The following is a 20,848-nucleotide window of genomic DNA, read 5'->3' on the forward strand; positions in this document are numbered from 1 at the left end:
GGGGACTGGTGATGTGTTGATCTTTTTTAAAAAGTATATATATGTGTGTGTGTGTGTGTGTGTGTGTGTGTATGAAATCAAAAAAAGAAACACAATCTGAACCACTAGGTTCTTTTATTTGTGTGTCAATAAACACCGAATGGTACCAACCTGGCTGCTGGGACACGTTTGTCCCAGGAAGCTGGTGGTGGCTGCTCCCACACGGCAGCTCTGGCCCGGGACCTAACCGAGCTGGGCCTTCATGCAAATGTGTTTGTATTTATGGGTTTCCTCTGGGCCTAGAGCAGAAGGCTTTTCTGGGTGCTGCAGGGCGTCCTGGAGTCTCTGTGCGGTGGTGGGACCAGCTGTGGTCTGTGTGGAGAGTGAGGGGCCAGGCTGGAAGTGCAGAGAAGTGGAAGACGTGAGCGAAGGCTTAGAGGCTGGCCCCAGACCAGGGAGGAGGAGGAGGAGGAGGAGGAGGAAGGGAATACAGCTCAGGCTTTGGGCATATCTGGATTTAAACCCCAGAGTACCCAGAAGATGTGGGCAGGTCACTTAATCATTGTAAGCCTCAGTTTCCTCATCTGTCATATGGGGACAAGGCGAGGAGATGATAGATGGAACTCCATATCACATTACTGTTTACCCCTGTTTTTGCCATAGCGGAGTCTGTATCTAGGTTCTAGAATCAATTTCTCAGGAGCCCTTGCCTACCTAGGGAAGGGGGGTTGGCAGGGGGGAGAGAAAGGTGGGAAATGCTGAGTGACTGGGCAATGTTGGGAGGCAGGCTCCAGGGTGACGTGTGCAGGTGAGGAAACGGGCTCCAAGAGGCAGCTGGGGTCCCCACGAGTGAGCACAGCCGGGGACAGTGCCGGGCAGTCCTCCTGCTCTGCCGGACACCCTCCCCAGCACCTCAGTGCCTCCCGCTCTCCTGGCTCTTCATTTCTTCCCCTCCACCTCTCTTTCTCTCTCTGTTCTCGCCTTGCTGTCTGGGGCACAGGTCTCAGGCAGGGCCCACCCGCCAGCCCCTCTGGTCCAGCCCCAGCCCTTTGTCCCTGGAGGTGGGCGAGGCGCTCCTAGCACCTGATTGGCTGGCCCTGGCAGCCGAGCAGCTGACTTCCAGCAAGTTCATTTTTCCGGGCTGAAGTACAAGTTTCCACAACTGGAGAGGGCAGATGGTATGGGGCTGGAATTGGCCAGGGAGGGGGCTACAGGGATAGGGGCTGAGCTCTCCCCAGAGAGCAAATGTTGCCTTCTCCACCCTGTCTTCTCAGGAAACACTCCTCTTGAATCTCTGCTCTGTGTTGGGCCAGTCTGGGCACCCAGGACAGCTGGGGAACCCTCAGAAGTGTTCATCCTCTTGGGCTCCCAGTCAGGTGGAGGAGACAGGCAGCATGGCAGGGGCTCTGCTGAGGGACACTGGGGCTGTAGGAGCCCAGAGGTGGTGCCTGGGGTCCCCCTGACCTCTGCAACAACACACAAATACCCCCAAAGCCCCCATGGGGCCATCCAAAGGGGGCTTAAAACAAAAATGTGGTTGGTGTTTGAATTCAGAGTCTCCCACCGTCCTGAAGCTGCAAAGCAGGGCCTTGCACCTGCAGCCAGTTTCCTCCCGTGTGGAACAGCGGAGTCAGGGGCAGTGGAGGGTGGTGGGAAGAACATGGTGCCCGGAATCAGAAGCCTGGGCTTTGAATTCCACTCTGCCACCCGCGTACCATGTAACCTCAATGAGTTCTTTCATCTGCCTCAATTCCCTCATCTGTAAAATGGGACCTTTAATCCCTGCTACCTCACAGGAATCCTGGCTCTGGGGGGCCCTTGTGGAACCAATACTGATACCCAGTGGTGCCAGGCAGAGCCCAAGAAAGGACAGGGGCTGAGCCTGTGGGGTCCACCTCAAGCAGCCTGGGACAGGAAGCAGCTGCTGGGGACACTGCCAAACCTTCTGGGAGGCCGTGCAGCTCCAACCCTGTTCCCAGCCACTGGGTGGGTGCCAGGCCTGACCCAGCAGCCTCAGGAAATGCCTCTCGTGGCTGGGCCCTGAGCCACACTTTCACTGGGACCTAGGGGCCCCGAAGCAGACAGATTGCGCCCCCCTACCTGCCAAGTAGGTGTGTGAGCAGCACCAGCTTGGCCCCACTGCCAGGGCAAAACAGAGTAATGTGCTCCACGGGGCGCTGGGCAGAGAAGTGCGGGCGCAAGAGGGCCAGGAGCAGGAGCATGGGCTCTGCTGTCAGGCAGCTCTGAGGTTCAAATTCTGCATGTCCCTGGTTGTGTGACCACGGGAGGTTCTTTGCCTCCTAGAGCTGAAATTTCCTCTACTATAAAATGAGGATGACTCCGATGTTGTCTGTGAGTGCAGGGTGTGAGCTCAGCACACGGTAAGCAGCAGCCACGGTGACCCCACCCTGCCCGCCGCACACTGGACTCCCCAGGCCTTGGACTGGACTACAAGCGAGCAACTAAAACGCACCCACCCATGACCTTGGTCCCCCTTCAGGCAGAGCCACCCAGGAGCCTCATCCACATGGCCCAGGAGGTTTGCCCACGATGCCCACCACTGCATGGCTTAATTGGGAAGACCTGGAAGCAAGCGGAAGGCCCAGCAGTTGGGGAGCTGGTTAAATACTTTCCTGACGTGGAAAATGGTGCAGGGCTAAGAGATCACCAAAAACAGCAATTTAGAGAACCAAAGACTCAGCATGATTCCGCCCTGCGGTTCCACATGCCCGCTTGTGAGGGCACCCCAGGTCTGGGGGGACGGGACAGGGCCTCAGGGAGGAAGGATGAATGAGTGAATGAATGAATGGATGGACTGCCCAGACTACAAGTCCCTTTCAGGCAGTGGCTCTCAAATTCAGTATGTGGCACATACTGATGAAAGACACATATCCCCTGGGTCAAGTTCTAACCGGCAGGTCTCAGCCTAGGCTGTCACTGGAACCCGGTGCCCAGGCTGCCCTGTTCTAATTACATGGTGCGCTCTGGAGGGGCCTGGGCAGCGGTATTTTGAAAGTGTCCCCTACGGTGCAAAATGCACCGGATCGCGAGCCAGTTGGGTGAGGTCAGGGAATCAGCACTCTGCCCAGTCTTCCCGCTGAAGCCAGGAAATGCTGCTCCCAACAGGCCACACCCCTGGAAGGCGAAGTCACCTGCCGGTACCGCCCAGGCCATAGGCTGGGGAGGCTGGAGCCCTGGCCCCCGCCCCCCGTCCCTGCCTGTGCGCGGACGCGGGGCGGACGGCTGGTGGGCCCCGGAGGCAGGCGGGGAGGCCGCGCCGGGCTGGGCTACAGCACCCTCTGGAGGCCGGCAGGGTCGCGGGCGCCGCGGAGGGCGCAGACCCGGGAAGGGGAGGGCCCATGGCGGCGGGGGGGCGCAGACTTTGTGCCGGGTCGTGTCACTAGTCCCCGGGGAATTGTTTCAGCAAGGAGATGCTGGAGGACTATTTTGCTGAGACTCAGAGACGCGGAGGTCATCCAGCTAGACAGCTTCCCTGGCATTTTTTAAGAGTCTCGGGCTGCTCTAATCCAACAGTGTTTTCTGACATCCATCCCAACATTACAGCCATGTTTCCCCCATATATTCCTTATGAAGGCCTGGATAACCGATACTAGCTGGGAGGTCCCCGTTTCAGTAAGTTCTAATAACAGGAACCAAGGGGCACCCAGCATTTGGCAGGGTGGGAGGGGCACATAGGGCTCCAGGACTCCCCACTGCTGCCCTCAGCCCCGCTCCCCGGGCTGCGGGTGGGCACATCTGCAGCTCACCGTGCACCTGCCTCCTCGCCCCCTCCAAGCTGCTTGGGACCTCTGGCTCCCTCCTGTGCCCTCAGGCCACCACCCCTGTGAGGCTACAGGCTGGTGAGCTGTGTTTGGTTTCTTTGAGGTCTTGACGGGCCTCCCAGGCGCTTTTTTACTCCTTGTGGTGGGGCAGGGGGAGATGCACACAACCGAAAGCATGAGACCTGGTAGCAGAGAAGGGGGAGGGGGACAAAGAAAGGCCTCCAAAGGTGGGAACCAGGCCTGAGTAAGCACAGCCCAGGTCAGGCCAGACACGTGAGGTTTGGGGCATCCCTGGGTCTGGTCATCTGATTGAACGAGAGGGTGACAGCTATAGCCCCCATGATTTTAGTCTTCAGAACTTTAACGCCCATCCCCACAATAAGCTTCTTAAGTGGGCCTTAGAAGAACCCCACTTTCTCCTCTTTCCCTGCTGAGAAATACACACCCTGAGGCCCTGACATTTGCTGCTCAGCACACGTCGTCGTACAAAGCCCAGAGCCTTCTGGGAAGGCACTTTTCCTTTTTCTTCCTAGGATAGGGGAGTTTAGCGGTCTACTGGTTTCACCTAGGATGGTGGACTCACGAGCTGTGGGTGGGACAGGCAGTGCTGGGCTCTGTTCCCAAATTTATATGTTCCTTCACGGCACAGGTGCCTGCTGTGTGCAGGAGCTCCACAGGCGTCACTTGGGAGCACCACTCAACAGGCATGACCGTGCCTGGCACTCGCTGTGTGTGGCCGGAATGCTCACGGCTGTGGCAGTCTGGGGCAAGAACTGTGCTTGATGCTTTCCCTGCGTCGTCACCTGCAATTAATCCTCACAACAGCCCGTGAGACTGTTAGTCTCCTCATTTTACCAGGGAGCAAACCAAGGCTCTGAGAGGTCCAGGGATGTGCCCCATGTCTCTGGACAGGGGGCTCCTTAGGTATCTGTGAGTTGGTTTCCTTGTCCTGTTTCCTGTAGAGACAAGCATTGATAGTCTCCCAGGCTTGCTCAGGAACTGTCAGGGGGAGAACACAAGGGGCTCCTGTCCTGGTCCTCAGAGGCCCCAGGAAGAGAGAAGGTGAGCCGGGTGGCAGGCAGGGACAGCAGAGACTAGTTAGGGTGGGGCACAGGCAGGCTGACTTGGAGCTGAAGGACCCTTGGAGATTATGGATCTCCAATGGGGAATCTCCATGGATTCACAGTGGGAAAACTGAGGCCAGAGAGGGGATGGGGCTGGGCCAGGGTCACACAGGGAGGTAGTGGCAGGGAGCCACTCAAAGGAAACAGCCAAGTGTGTCCCCAGCACGCCACCTCCTGTAGGGCAGAAGCCTGGCTTCTTCTTTCCACCAACTGCAAGCCCACAGCGAGCCCAGCACACAGAGGGTGGTCAGTACATGGTGATGAACGCACACACGTGAGTGAGTGAACAGGTGGTGTCCCCTGAGTGCTTACTACCCCCCAGCACAGTCCTGCCGCTCACTCTCCGCTCCCCTCCCCCTGCTCTGGTGTGGCGAAAGGGTAGGAGTCGATAAACGCAGGAGTGGCTGCCCATCCTGCCTGTGGCATTAACAGTAGCAGGTGGCCAAAGCCCGGCCTCAGAGTCAATGTCCTCTGGCTGGTGGGTGGCAGAGGCCTGCTGCCTTAGCTGAGGGTGGGACCGAGTTCAAGAGCAAGGCAGCTGCAGCAGACCCAGCCCATCACACACCTGCCATCAGTAGTATTAGCCAGGCCTCTCCAATCCAGCTCATGGGTTTTAAATCATGAGTTTAGAAACAGTCAAGCCGATTAGACACACTTTGCATCAATAATAAGGTAAAAATAACACACTTCACAAAATACTTGCATTTAATGAAAAATGGATTTTGTTAGCTTAATTGTTCTTGAATACCCTGTTTGAAAACAAGATAGGCTTTTTTAAAAAAGATATCTTTAAACCCTGACTCAGGTTTGTCAACAGCTTGATATCAGATGCCCCTGTTCACAGTGGGCCCCACTCATACTCCACCTGGCACGTGCGGGGAGGTGGCCGTGCTGATGGCCAAACCACAGGGTGCAGCCTCAGAGTCGGATCTGGGTCTACACCTGCCTGCCCCGTCCTAGCCGGGTGGCCCTTAGCAGGTTCCTCAGCTTCTCGGAGCCTCAGTTTCCTCATTGGTAGTATGTGCACAATAGTACCTGCCTTATATTGTTATGAGGCCAATTCATGGAAAATTCTTGGTGCAGCCTGGCACAAAGTGAGTGCTCCAGAAACGTAAGAATGTTATCCTTAACTCCACGAACACTTTACGTGTCTTCATGCATGTTTGCTTCGTAACAACGCTGTGCATGTAAGGCATGGCTGGGCCCAGGCTTAGTAACACCAGAACTATATAGAAAGGGACACAACTTTCCCAGCATGGCAGTGAGGACAACCGCCTGGAACAGGAGTCAGGAGTGGGCTCCTGTCCCTGAAACAGGGTCCTTCACTCCCTCTCTCACCATGGGCCACCAGCCAGCATGACAGCAGGAAAACAAGTGTCTAAGGTTGATGAGAATAGCAAATGGGTTTCATGTGGTTTTAAATTATGAAAAAGAAAATTTAAATGTCAAATGCCCCAGTTCTTGGCGGAAGTTAAAATGAAATGATATGAAAGGCGCTAATTACCATTGAACAAAATTCCATTGAAAGTCGCAGCAGCAGAAAGAACAACCGATGCCTGTGACGTGGCTCCTTCTCCGCCCCTGTTGCACCTTACAGCCAGGCCATACAGAGATCCCTCCCCCGCGACCCTCGTGACCTCCTCAGCATGCTCCAGAGGTCCTGAGGGAGCATCCAGGCGTGGGTATGCAGGTTGCACTGAGGTTCCTTGAGCAGCTACTAAGGGCAGATCCTGTGCTGGTGACGTTTCTAGTGCATGAGTGGTCTTGACCCTGAAATGAAGGCTGGACTCATTGATTCACGCCATGAGCATTCAGTGAGCACCGACGGCATGTCGGGGGCTCTGCAGGATGGTGGGAAGCTGGTGCAAACAAGGAACAGGCCTCATGGTCTCATGGGGGCAGGTGTGCAAGCAATTAGAGCACAGGGAATGGTGTGGGGATGAGGGGTGCCCACCTGGGCTGTGGCATACAGAAGAAATGCTGGCTTTTCCAGGGTGCACAGCAGCAACCAAGGAAGAGCTCCTGGAAGAGGGGACATCTAATCCTGAGACCCAAAGACTGAGTGGGTCCCACAGTTAGACTGGCAAAACTTTTAAAGTCTGATCATACCTCAGTTGGTGATATGTGAAGTGGTGGGTCCCTATTCACAACAGTGGGAATGTAAGTTGGCCCCATTCCCCTGGACAGCAGTTTGACACCCTCTGTGTCCACTGAAGACCAGCGATTTTACTGATGGAGTTAGCACTGGTGGTAGCCTCGAGAGCCACATGGGCAAGGACATTCATCGCCATGTTGTAACCTGAACAATTGGAAACCAGCTGAATGTCCTCAGCAGGAGATCCCATCAAGTTGGGATACTGGTTCGTCCACTTTAACTATCCGAGAGAGCTCCCTGCTCCAAGACCAATAAAATCTCCCACCCGCACTGAGGGGAGAACAGTACGGTCGGACAGGTGGTTGTGACGCCCTTCTGAAGCTTAGAACAGCACCGAGCTCAGGGATGCAGACACAAGGGCCTGAGAGTTCCTGGCCAGGACTCAGGCCACCTGTTGGGGTGAGGAAGAACCCTGGGAGGCGAGGGTACCCAAAGGGCTTGACTTCCATCTGTAATGCTTTATTTCTTTAAAAAAAAAAAAAAAAAATCTGGGCTAGTCGCGATGGCTCACATCTATAATCTCAACACTCTGGAGGATTGCTTAAGGTTAGGAGTTCGAGACCAGCCTAAGCAAGAGTGAGACTCCATCTTCTCCTAAAAACAGAAAAATCAGCCAGGCGTAATGGCACCTGCCTGTAGTCCCAGCTACTCAGGAGGCTGAGGCAGGAGGATCACTTGAGCCCAGGAGTGTGAAGTTGCTGTGAGTTATGATGATACCACTGTACTCTAGCCAGGGTGACAGAGCAAGACTCTGTCTCAAAAAAAAAAAAAAAAAAAAAAACCACATCTGAAGCATGGAAAGAAACCACCAGACTTTTGCAGAGCTTGGTGGAGGGCCTGTAGATGCTTATTTTAGTCTCTGTGCTTGTCTCTCTGTTCCAAATGGTTCATAATGTTTAAAAATGCTTTTTAAAGAACAGGTAGGTGTTCTGACTCTTAACCTGATGGCTGGTTACCCAGGTGTCCCTTTATAATGATTTGTTACACCATTCTTTTGTTCTATGTGCTTTGCTTTATGGATGCGACATTTCACAGTTTTTAAAAGTTAAAAGGAATGAGTAGGCGAGACTGGGGTCAGGCAGTCCCAGGCAGAGGAACCGGCCTGAGCAAAGACCTGGGAGCTGGGCAGAGCCCACCTGTGCAGCTCTGGCCCAAGGATGTGCGGTCCCCCGGGGAGCAGCAGCCCAGCCGGTGGCAGCCCTGCTTTCACAGCTGGCCTGCGCGGAGTGGGCGCCTGGCACTGCTGGGGCCAGGCCGATTTAGTCCTGATTCAGCCTGCGTGAGGCTGGATCAAAAGTGAGCTCTCAGGGTCAGGGAGCCAACTGGAGGCGAGACCACGGGTTTAATAAAGCGGTTTAACCACCGCTCGGTGCGGTAGGAGGTGGTTGCTGCGGCCTGCAGGTGCATGTTATTATGAGCCTGGCATTTCTTGACGGAAGTGGCAAGCGGTGGCTGTGCTGATGGAGGAACTTGTAGCAGTAGCAGCTTGACAGCCCATCTGGGGAGAGAGGGCGGAGTGGGCCACGGGTGGGGGCACACAGGAGCTGTGCCCACGGAGGTGCCACTGCCTGCTTCCCAGCAAGCCCGGCAGGTATTTCCGGAGGCTTTTGGAAGGCTGGAGGAGACTTAGCGTGGGCAGGGGTGATGGGAAAGTTGAGAGTTTTTCTGGGGGAAGCAAAAGACAAACTTGAAGAGAAGAGGAAAATGTTTTCTTTTTGCATAGGCGATGGGAAGTCAAACCCAAAGCACTGCGCTGGCGTGCTCAGTGGGTGCTGCGCCCGCAGGCAGTGGGGCAGCTGGCACCAGGGAAAATGCTGGTGACTTATCTGACAAGTCGTCTTATTAGGAAAACTCCAGGCATTATAAAAATGTATAGAGAATGATTCTGCCCCAGACTAAGAAACAAAACATTAGAGAGAAAATTGCAGCCCCTATATCTCCCTTCCCAACACACACACACACACCCCTCATTTCCTCTGTGTCCCCCAGGGGGAACCATTTTTAGTGTTTGGAGCATTTCTCTCTACCATAGGCCAGAAGCATCTCTGAACATAATCTCGAGAATTCTTTCACTCATGTTTTTAAGCTTCATATAAACAATGTTTGTGCTTTAGATAATCCTCCTGCCATTCAATTTCCCCCTCACATGCTTTTGAAATTGATCTTTTTTTTTTTTTTTTTTTTGAGACAGAGTCCTGCTCTGTTGCCTGGGCTAGAGTGCTGTGGTGTCAGCCTAGCTCACAGCAACCTCAAACTCCTGGGCTCAAACAATCCTCCTGCCTCAGCCTCCCGAGTAGCTGGGACTACAAGCATGCACCACCATGCCCGGCTAATTTTTTCTATACATATATTTTTTAGCTGTCCAAATCATTTCTTTCTATTTTTAGTAGAGACAGGGTCTTGCTCTTGCTCAGGCTGGTCTAGAACTCCTGACCTCGAGCGATCCTCCCACGTCGGCCTCCCAGAGTGCTAGGATTACAGGCATGAGCCACCACACCCGGTCTGAAATTGATCTTTGCCAAGCCCTGTCACTCAAGTGCATTTCTTTTCTTTCTTTTTTCTTTTCTCTTCTTCTTTTTTTTTTGGTAACAGCTTTATTGAGATATAATTCAAATACCATACAATTTACCCATTTAAACTGTACAATTTAATGAGTTTTAGTATAATCATAAAGTTGTGTGACCCTCACCACGATCAATTTTAGAACATTTTCATCCCAGAAAAGAAACCCCACACCCTTAAGCCATCCCCCCACATACTCCCACATTCCCAACTCTAACCTCTAATCTACTTTCTGTCTCTATAGATTTGCATTTAAAATAAAAGGAGTCTTACAATATGTGGCCTTTTGTGACTGGTGAAGTGCCTTCCTTTCTATGGCTGTATGGCATTCCGTCATACAACTTATCACAATTTATCCAAATAAGTGATGTGGAATTCTGCTTTCAGCCAAGATGGAGTAAAAGGGACGATATTTATCTTTCTGCCTGAAAAACCTAAAAAAAAAAAAAAAAAAAAACCTCAGACAAAATGGGTGAAACAGCCGTTCTCAAGACACTGCTCATCAGGCAACAAAGGACACTGATCTCTGAGGATGGGAAGCAAAGGAGCTGAGCCCTGGACACCCCAGCTCCACTGTGCACAGGTGGTCTTCAGGCTGTAGCATGGAGAGGGGGGACCCAGGTGGAGCCCGGGGGACTCCCCAAGTTGAGGAGCTGAAGCTGCTAGTCCAGGGGCCAAGGTGACTAGAATTCACAATGTATCCTACTGGGGACCAGGCAGCCCAGAGAGAGAGCAGCCTGGAGATCTGCAGAGGCACCTGCTCAAGTCTTCAGCTGAGTACCGATCAGTGTGTGCATCTGGGGAGACTACCCAAGGCTGGGGGGACATCTGAATGGATTAGAGGAAACCATCCTTAGAACTCACGCAGGGTTGGGAACAGTGCCAGAGTGGAAAATTTCAGAATTAAGGGGTCACTGCATAGAGTACCCAGAGAGATTTTGCCTCAGTAGCAGATAAAAATTAACCCTAGACTAAAACACTGTTCTTGTCTCACCTAACAAAGCTTAGAAGCAAGACCCCAAAGGATCAAACTATTTCCAAGACATTTAACCACATCCTAGAACAAAGCCTAAGAGTATACAAAAGATACAAAATATACAAAAAATATCCACTATCCAATAAGGTAAAATTCACCATGTCTAGCACCCAATCCAAAATTACCAGGCATGAAAAGAAACAGGAGAAATATTAACAGAAATAATGGAATTAGCAGACAAGGACATTAAAACAGTTAGAGCTGTATTCCATATGTTTGAAAAGTAGGGACATGGAAGATATAAAAAAGACCCAAATACTTCTAGAGATGAAAACTAGGATGTCTGAGATGAAAAATATGTTAGATGGGATTAATAGCAGATTAAACTTTAAAGATGAAAAGATTAGTAAACTTGAAATAAAAACTATTCAAAATGAAATCTAGGGGAAAAAAGAATTTTAAAAATGAACAGTGGGCCAGGCGTGGTGGCTCAGGCCTGTAATCCTAGCACTCTGGGAGGCCGAGGCAGGTGGATCACTTGAGGTCAGGAGTTTGAGACCAGCCTGAGCAAGAGTGGGACCCTGTCTCTACTAAAAAAAAAATAGAAAGAAATTATATGGACAACTAAAAATATATATAGAAAAATTAGCCGGGCATGGTGGCACATGCCTGTAGTCCCAGCTACTCAGGAGGCTGAGGCAGGAGGATTGCTTGAGCCCAGGAGTTTGAGGTTGCTGTGAGCTAGGCTGACGCCACAGCACTCTAGCCCAGGCAACAGAGCAGGACTCTGTCTCAAAAAAAAAAAAAAAAAAAAAAAAAAAATGAACAGAGTACAGGGGAGTTGTGGAACAATTTCAAGCAATCTAATATATTTGTAATTGGAATTTCTGAAGGAGGAGAGGCTGGGGTAAAAAAAAATTGAGGAAATAGTGGCAGAAAAATTTCCTAATTTGATGAAAACTGTATAAACCCACAGAGCCTAGAAGTGTAGTGAGCCCCAAGCACAATAAACACAAGGAAAACTATACCAAATTGCATAAAAATTAAATGGCTAACAACCAGTAATAAAGAGGAAGTCTTAAAAACAACCAGAGAACTAGCGCTCTGGGAGGCCGAGGTGGGAGGATTGCTTGAGCTCAGGAGTTCGAGACCAGCCTGAGCAAGAGTGAGACCCCCATCTCTACTATAAATAGAAAGAAATTAGCCAAACAACTAAAAATTAAAAAAATTAGCCGGGCATGGTAGCGCGTGGCTGTAGTCCCAGCTACTTGGGAGGCTGAGGCAGGAGGATCGCTTGAGCCCAGGAGTTTGAGGTTGCTGTGAGCTAGGCTCACGCCACGGCACTCTAGCCTGGGCACCAGAGTGAAACTCTGTCTCAAAAACAAAACAAAACAAAACAAAACAAAAAACAGCCAGAGAAAAAGTCATGTTACATACAGAAAAACAAAAATGAAGTTGAGGACAAATTTCTTTCTGGAAACAATGCAAGTAAAAGACAATACAACAACATCTTTAAAGTACTAAAACAAAAACATCTGCCAACCCAGAATTCTATGGCAAAAACAAAAATATCTTTCAGCTGGGCGTAGTGGCTCACACCTGTAATCCTAGCACTCTGAGAGGCCAAGGTGGGAGGATCGCTTGAGCTTAGGTGTTTGAGACCAGTCTGAGCAAGAGTGAGACACCTCCCTCCCCCGCCCCCTGCCTTCTCTACTAAAAGAAAAATTAGCCCAGCCTCGTGCCTGTAGTCCCAGCTACTCGGGAGGCTGAGGCAGGAGGATCACTTGAGCCCAGGAGTTTGAGGTTGCTGTGTGCTACGATGATGCCACTGCACTCTACCCAGGGCAACAGAGCGAGACTATCTCAAAAAAATAAAAAAAATAAAAAATCTTTCAAAAACACGGGGTCATAAAGAGTTTTCCAGACATCCAAAGCTGAAATCATTCATCTCCAGCATTTATAAAAAATGTTAAAGGAAGTCGAAGTCCTTCAGGCAGAAGAAAAGTTATTCCAGATGGAAATAGGGATCTACCCAAAGAAACAAAAAGACCAAAACAGTAACTACATGGATGACTGCTGTAGTATGGAAGCTTCAGTGAAGTCTTACCTGAAATTGCAAAGGCAGGCAAATTAGTTCCAGAGGTCACGTGATTTAACATTGCGTTATATCAGTAAATGTCGTTACTGTTATGAGTATACATAAGACAATAAAACTGTGTAGGTAATGAAATGTAGGAAATCTGTTTCTGTGTCAATAATGAAATGTAGGAAATCTTCAGCAGTGCATCTGTGCCTGAAACTTTCTCAACCACAGTAATGAAGTTTTCTCAGATGAACGTATTATCCTTTTGCTACTCATTTCTCCAGTTACCTACTCTTGCTCAGCAGCCATTCAGGGGACACCTGCTCTGTTCAGAGCACCGTGCCTGTCTCTGTGAAGAAAATAAAGATGAACCAGAAAATTACCCAGGCTTTAAGGATTTCATAATCTCTAACTCAATCTATAATCTATTGCCATAATGGAAGGTAATAAATAAAGAGGAAGGAGGGAGATATTTCTCCCCACTAGAGATCTAAGGAAGACCATTACTTAGGTAACCCTTTGAAGCATGAGAATTTAGAAAAATTTAGTTTAAAAAGGCTGCAGTAGGCCGGGCGCGGTGGCTCACGCCTGTAATCCTAGCACTCTGGGAGGCCGAGGTGGGCGGATCGTTTGAGCTCAGGAGTTCGAGACCAGCCTGAGCAAGAGCGAGACCCCATCTCTACTAAAAATAGAAAGAAATTATATGGACAGCTAAAAATATATATATAGAAAAAAATTAGCCGGGCATGGTGGTGCATGCCTGTAGTCCCAGCTACTCGGGAGGCTGAGACAGGAGGATCGCTTGAGCTCAGGAGTTTGAGGTTGCTGTGAGCTAGGCTGACGCCACGGCACTCACTCTAGCCTGGGCAACAGAGTGAGACTCTGTCTCAAAAAAAAAAAAAAAAAAAAAAAAAGGCTGCAGCGTATTTTTTGTTTGTTGGTAATCTCTGATGAACATATTAAATTTCTGGTTAAAATATTAAAATTTCTTCTTCTGCTTCATCCCCCTGCCATCTGTCACTCTACTATGCTTGAAACTGGAGAGAGAGAGAGGGAGCACAGCTGGTTAGAAGGGGAGTCACCTTTGGGCAGGCATGTGGTGGCTCACGCCGACAATCCTAGCACTTTGGGAGGCCAACGTGGGAGGATTGCTTGAGGCCAGGAGTTCAAGACCAGCCTGAGCAACACAGCAAGACCCTGTCTCTACAAAAAATTAAAAAATGAGCTGGGTGTGGTGGTATGCACCTGTAGTCCCAGCTACTTAGGAGGCTGAGCCAGGAGGATCTCTTGAGCTTGAGCGTTGGAGGTTGCAGTGAGCTGTGATCATGCCACTGCACTTCAGTCTGGGCGACAAAGCGAGACATTGTCTCTCACACACAAAAAAGATGCCACTTTGGGCTTGCATGCAGATTTCTCAGATTTGTGGGAGATGTGAACAGAAAGACAGTGTTTTGGTTTGGGAGGTTTAGAAACTGGTGGAAAGTCTGATTAATGTTATACCTCTGGTATTCTACGAGTCTATCTTTTTTGTTTGTTTTCTCTTGGTTTAGTAAACCTTCTTAGAGAACTTCAGCCTGTCTTGTCTACGCTAAAGAAAGCCACAGAAAGGCTTTGTCTTGGTCATGGGACTTAGTATGAATACCTGTGGAGATCCCCCATTCTGTTCAGCCAAGTTTGGGAAACCCCTGGTCTGAAGGACATGACTTGGGCGTGCTCATCTATGGAGCCCCCTCAGCACGGGACCTTGGTAATGGAAAGCATTCAATAAAATAGTGATTGGTGAAGACAAATATTCCTCTTCCTGCAAAAGTGAAATCAGAAGTCTCTTCAGTCTTTTCAGACATAGTTGGGGCCTGAATTAATGAAATCAGCTTTGATTAGCTGAGATGTGATGTAAATGTTCATTCATTCACTCAACAGCCACTTGTTTTCGGCAAGTTCGTGTATGATTATATGTATGAGGATAAAAAATGTCAAGTTCCAAATGAGTGATCTCAAATGAATTTTTTGTTGAGATAAAATGTACATAACACAAAATTACCATTTTAAATATTTATAGGTACACAATAAGTACATTAAGTACCTTTCATTATTGTGCAACCGTCACCACCATCCATCTCCAGAACTTCTTCATATACTCAAACTGAAACTCCATACCCGTTAAAAAACCCACTTATTCTCCCCTCCCCCACCCCTGGCAACCAGCATTCTGCTTTCTGTCTCTATGAATTTTACTATTCTATGTACCTCATATAAATGGAATCACACAGTATTTGTCCTTTTGTCTCTGGCTTATTTCACTTGGCATAATTTCTTTGAGATTCATCCACATAGCATAGGTCAGAATTTCCTACCTTTTTAAGGCTGAATAGTACTTAATAGGCCTATATTCATGAAATAAATTGAATTTGAAGTTAAAAAACTTCCCACACAGAAACCTTCCCACAAACCTTCCAGGTGTGGTGGGACACCTGTAGTCCCAGCAATACTTGGGAGGCTGAGGCAGGAGGATTGCTGGAGCCCAGGAGTTCCAGGCTGCAGTGAGCTATGTTTGATTGCACTACAGCATTCTAGCCTGGGTAACAGAGCAAGACCCCATCTCAAAAAAAAAAAAAAAAAGTTCCATTCTAAGGTGTTCTAAGCAAAGAAGAAAAAGAAAAGAAAAGGAAAGAAAACTCCAGCCCCAGGCCAGGTGCAGTGGCTCACGCCTGTAATCCTAGCACTCTGGGAGGCCAAGGCGGGTGGATCATTTGAGCTCAGGAGTTTGAGACCAGCCTGAGCAAGAGCGAGACCCCGTCTCTACAAAAATAGAAAGAAATTAGCTGGACAACTAAAAATATATAGAAAAAATTAACCAGGCATGGTGGTACATGCCTGTAGACCCAGCTACTAGGGAGGCTGAGGCAGGAGGATTGCTTGAGCCCAGGAGTTTGAGGTTGCTGTGAGCTAGGCTGACGCCACGGCACTCTAGCCCAGGTGACAGAGTGAGACTCTGTCTCAAAAAAAAAGAAAAAAAAAAAAAAGAAAAAAAAAACTGCAGCCCCAGATGGCTTCACTGGAGAATTCTGAGACAATTAAGGAAGGAATAATACCAACTGATCAATTCTACAAATGAATAATATAAAAGATTATTTGTGGTAAAACTGGATGTTATAGAGCAGAGGGCAAAATCAGCATGAATCTCCTTTTTTTTTTTGAGACAGAGTCTCCCTCTGTCACCCGGGCTAGAGTGCCGTGGCATCAGCCTAGCTCACAGCAACCTCAAACTCCTGGGCTCAAGCAATCCTCCTGCCTCAGCCTCCTGAGATGCATGAATCTACTTAAAGGTAAAATAGGAATCCTCAGAGACATGTTGGGCATGGGACAGGCAGTTTTGAGCTCTCCTCAGATGCCTGGAAGTGTTTCTTATCTCCCATGGGGACACCAGGACCAAAGAGGGCAGGGCTTGCTTGTGACCTCTTGGTTGGTGAGGGAGCCAGGACTGGAGCCCTGGTGGTTGGTGAGGCAGCCTGGGCCCAAGTCTGCCTGTCTGTCATGCTCACTTCATCAGTGAGATCCAGCCTGAGTATTATCTGAGATATAAGGTGTCCAATCCTCTGCCAGGTAGGGACTGTGACAATATCCTGTCTTATCAAGGAAGAAGGAAGGAAGCAGAGGCCCTTCTGATGGGTGAGGGATTGGCCTGAGGCCACACAGGGTTGGAATCTGATTCCGCTATGATTGAGGGGCCCTGGTCCCCAGGTGTTCAAGGCTCTTCTCCCTTCTCCTAGCCTTATTTCACCTCCCTGTACCTGGGCCCTCTGGTCACACTAGATATTTACTATTTCTCAAATAAGACAGCCACCCCCTTCCCCCTACAGTACACACTCAGTCAAAACCCAGTGCACACTGCAGGCTTGGCCACGGTGACCCCTCCTCCTGGAGGCCTTTCCTGACCACTACCTCCCAACCCCCCATCCAGCTGTCTCTTCCCCTCTTTGGTCACCATTCTCTTCCTATTGCCAAACTGACTTTTGCTTTCCTCTGTCTTGAGTGTTAGGCGCTGACCCGGACGGGGGGCGGGAGTAGGAGGCAGAAGGGGAAGTGGAAGGGACGTTGAGGAACTGAGAGTAGCTGGGCTGGGGCTGGGGAGATGGTTTGAGATAAGGCGGAGGAGGCTGAGCTTCATCCACTGGGGAGCCATGGGGAGGCGGATGTGTCTGAGCAGAAGTGCGATTGCAGCAGGTTCTGGAAGGTTCCCTTGGGCTGCTGTGTAGAGAATGAGCAGGGAGAGGAGAGGTCAAGAGGCATCCGACCCAGGAGGAGGGCAGGTGGCGCTCGGAATCATTTAGGAAGTAAATTCACCAAGGGTTGGTTAGCGGACACGGAAGTGCAGCTGGATAGGAGGAATAAGTGCTGGTGCACTAGAGGGCGGCCATAATTAACAACAATTTATTGTGTATTTTCAAATAGCTAGAAGAGCAGATTTGGAATGTTCCCAACAAAAGGAAGTGATAAATGTTTCAGGTGTTGGATATGCTAATTACCGTGACTTGATCATTAAACATTGTATACATGTATCAAGATATCACACTGTGTCTCATACATATGTACAATTATTATGTGTCATTAAAAATTATAACAAGCTGTGTGTTGCGGCTCACGCCTGTAATCCTAACACTCCGGGAGGCCGAGGCTGGAGGATTGCTCGAAGTAAGGAGTTTGAGACCAGCCTGAGCAAGAGCAAGACCCCTGTCTCTACTAAAACTAGAAACATTAGCAGGGCATGGTGGCACATGCCCGTAGTCCCAGCTACTCGGGAGGCTGAGGCAGGAGGATTGCTTGAGCCCAGGAGTTTGAGGTTGCTGTGAGCTAGGCTGACACCACGGCACTCAAGTCTGGGCGACAGAGTGAGACTCTGTCTCAAGAAAAATAAAAAAATAAATAATAATAAAAGTGAAAAATAAAGAATAAACTGAAATTACAATTAGAAAAAAAGAAAAAGAAAAAGTAAAAGCAACGGGCCCTCGTGGTACTGGGAGAGTCCTGTCCTGTCTCACAGGGTGAGCAATTGCCTGGAAGCTCCCTTTCTGTCCCAGCCATTTCAGTGCTGTGTGACTCTGGGGGCACTGCTGTAGCCTGGGGTCTCTGGTCTTCGAGTCCACCCCTCGCCAGCCCTACAGGTGGCCACACAGGCTGCTTTTCCATGTGGGCCACTGCCACTTGCAGAGCAATGCAGCGTGGCCTCTGAGGATGAATGGAGAGAGAGACAGGCAAATTGTGGAGCTCTGTGCTGTGAGATCAGCTAAGACGAAATTCCTGGCAGGGCTGAAACTCCAAAGCTCCACACCCCTCGCCGGTGGCCCCGGGCTCAAGCCACCCCTGCTTGTCTCCAGTGAACTTCTCGAAGGGATAAAGCTTCTCATCCAGTCTGAATGGGTGGGAGTTTTTTCAGTATTTTGGGTGTACGGGAGTACAGATGGAAATTTCAAGAACTTAAGATGTGGCATATGGATGGGAAGTTTTTATTAAAACTCTGGTCAGTTGTCCCTTCCCCCCATGAAAATATGTAAAAAACATACTTGTTAAATGTTCAGATATGAAATTACTGAAGGGAACATAAAAAACATACCATATACACATGTACAATTTGGTGGTATATTCATAAACTCTTCTTTGGTACTTGATGAAGACTGAGACAGAAACAGACATTTTTGGGGGAAAGCCTTTGCCAATGTTGGAAACTTTGCTGCTCTTTGGGAGGTGAAACCCAGGTAAAGGATGGGGCTTGGATATGTGTTCAGGGGGAGTCAGTACCCTGCTGATGAATTTCTGCTCCCTTTGTATTTATTTATTTTGAGACAGAGTCCCTCTCGGTCACCCAGACTGGAGTGCAGTGGTGTGTTCACATCTCGCTGTAACCTTGAACTCCTGGGCTCAAGCCATCCTCCTGCCTCAGCCTGCCCACTAGCTGGGACTACAGGCATGTGCCACCATGACCAGTTAATTAAAAAAATGTTTTGGCCAGGTGTGGTGGCTCACGCCTGTAATCCTAGCACTCTGGGAGGCCGAGGCGGGAGGATTGCTTGAGTCCAGGAGTTCGAGATCAGCCTGAGCAAGAGTGAGACCCTGTCTCTACTAAAAAAAAAAAAATAAAAGAATAGGAAAATTAGCTGGGTATGGTGAGAATCACTTGAGCCCAGGAGTTTGAGGTTGCAGTGAGCTATGATGATGCCATTGCACTCTACCCAGGGCGACAGAGAGAGACTCTGTCTCAAAAAAGGAAAATTTTTTTTTCTTTTTAGAGACAGGGGTCTCACTATGTTGGCCAGGCTAGTCTTGAACTCCTGCCCCCAAGGGATCCTTCTGCTTGGCCTCCCAAAGTGCTGGGATTACAGGTGCGAGCCACTGCACCTGGCCTCTATTCCCTTTCTAAAGAACACTCCCTCTTCCCATTTAAATCCTGGATATTACCTGATTATTTTCATTTTTTTTTGTTAAACTTTAAGTTCCAACATCCAGAGTAGTGTGGCCCTAGGAGAGGATGAGTGAACCCTGAACTTGGCAGATTTGGGGGCTGCTTTGGACTGAATTGTGTATCCCCCCAAATCATTTGTTGAAGCTCTAACCCCTAATGTGACTGTATTTGGGGATGGGACCTCTAAGGAGGTAATTAAGGTTAAATGAAGGGAGGGCCTAAGGGCAGGGCCCTGATCTGATAGGGTTAGTGTCCTTATCAGAAGAGGCAGCAGACAGCGCCTGCTCCCCCAGCCCCAACAGGAAAGGCAGTGAGGGCACAGCGGGAAGGCAGCCTCTGCAAGCCAGGAAGAGAGCCGCAGAGAAACTGAATTGGCCAGCACCTTGATTTTGGATGTCCCAGCCTCCAGAACAGTGAGACATAAATTTCTGTTGTTCAAGTATTGCAGTCTGTAGTATTTCATTACAGCAGCCCGCAGGCTCCTCCCTGAGACCCCCCAGTCCTCAGAAGGCAGCAGCAGGACCCTGACCCCCAGGACAGCCCTTTTCTGTCCTACCAGCTGGACCAAAGTGCTCATTCTTTCCAAGCCTGTGCCTGACCTAGGAACGAAAACCACCCAGTGCAAATACAGACCCCAAGGGGTCCAACCTGGAACAGACAGGACACAGGGGAGCCCAGGCCCGCAGGCAGAGGTTGCCCTGAAGGCCAGGAAGCAGGACAGGCTGTTTGGTTTTCCTTCCATGGCAGAGCCTTGATCCCTACTACACCCATCTGGGGAGGGGATATTCAGCAGGAGAAGGGGGACAGCCGTGACCCCAGCCCTGCAGCAAGAGGTGTCTGTGTGGATCTCGGCCTCGGGGGTTGCTGATAAAGGCTACAGCATTTTGTTTTGGGGATGATGGAGACGTTACGGGATTGATTGTGGTGATGGTTGCATAACTTGGTGAATATACCAAAAACCACTGAATTGTATACTTTAAATAGGTGTGTTGTACAGGGCTGCTAATGACAATCACGATGAAGTATAACAGCTAAGCGTGCTCAGAGCGGAGGCCAGGCCCTGACTCCCTCACCAGCCTGGGCTGCTGCTGGTGGGACCCCGTGCTTCCTAAGTGTCTGTGGTCACAGAAAGCACAGTGCTAAAGGCTACTCGCCCGGCCAGGTGCCCTCACCTAAGAATTGTTAAGAATTCCAACTTCGAGTGTTACAGCTCTTTTAGAATTTGTCTAGCAGGTTTTCTGGTCCTCACCAGAAGACCCCCGTCCCCCACCAAAAAAAAAACCAACCTGAATTCAACTTGGAGGTCTTATCTGTCTGGCCACACGCCACCTCATGGCCGTGTGGTATTGAGAACGGTGTCCTCGGCCTCCCCTGTGCCAGCTGGGCTGGGACGGCATCTGCTGGTACCAGGAACGTCTGTCTGGAGGCTGCTCAGCTGCCCATGCCAGGGGGCCCAGCGGCATCCTAGTTTCCTGTGCTTGTGGTGGCCCAGGATTGGGTCTGGGTGACAGGGCCAGGGCCTCAGGAGTCCTGCCCAAGCCCTCTCCTCCCTCACAGGCTGTGGTGGGCCTTGGAGAGGCCAGGCAGGCTGGGGTGAGCCAGCTGCCCCTCCCGTCCCTCTGCTTTGGGTTATCCAGGGCCCCCCACAGCCAGCCTGCAGGGCTGGGCACGTGCCCATGGCTTGGGTGCCCTTGTCTCACCATTTGCCTCTAGAAACTTCTCTGCATGTG

At 50.0% G+C, this 20,848-nt stretch overlaps 1 non-coding gene across 1 annotated transcript; it reads left to right on the forward strand.

Annotated features, from left to right (window-relative positions):
- Positions 1 to 20,317: 20,317 nt before the first annotated feature.
- LOC138388916 (U7 small nuclear RNA) lies at positions 20,318 to 20,379 on the forward strand. Its single transcript, XR_011234371.1, has one exon. It is a non-coding gene; the product is annotated as a U7 small nuclear RNA (small nuclear RNA).
- Positions 20,380 to 20,848: the final 469 nt, after the last annotated feature.

Source organism: Eulemur rufifrons, chromosome 7 (genome assembly GCF_041146395.1).
Source record: "Eulemur rufifrons isolate Redbay chromosome 7, OSU_ERuf_1, whole genome shotgun sequence".
Taxonomy (NCBI): Eukaryota; Metazoa; Chordata; class Mammalia; order Primates; family Lemuridae; genus Eulemur; species Eulemur rufifrons.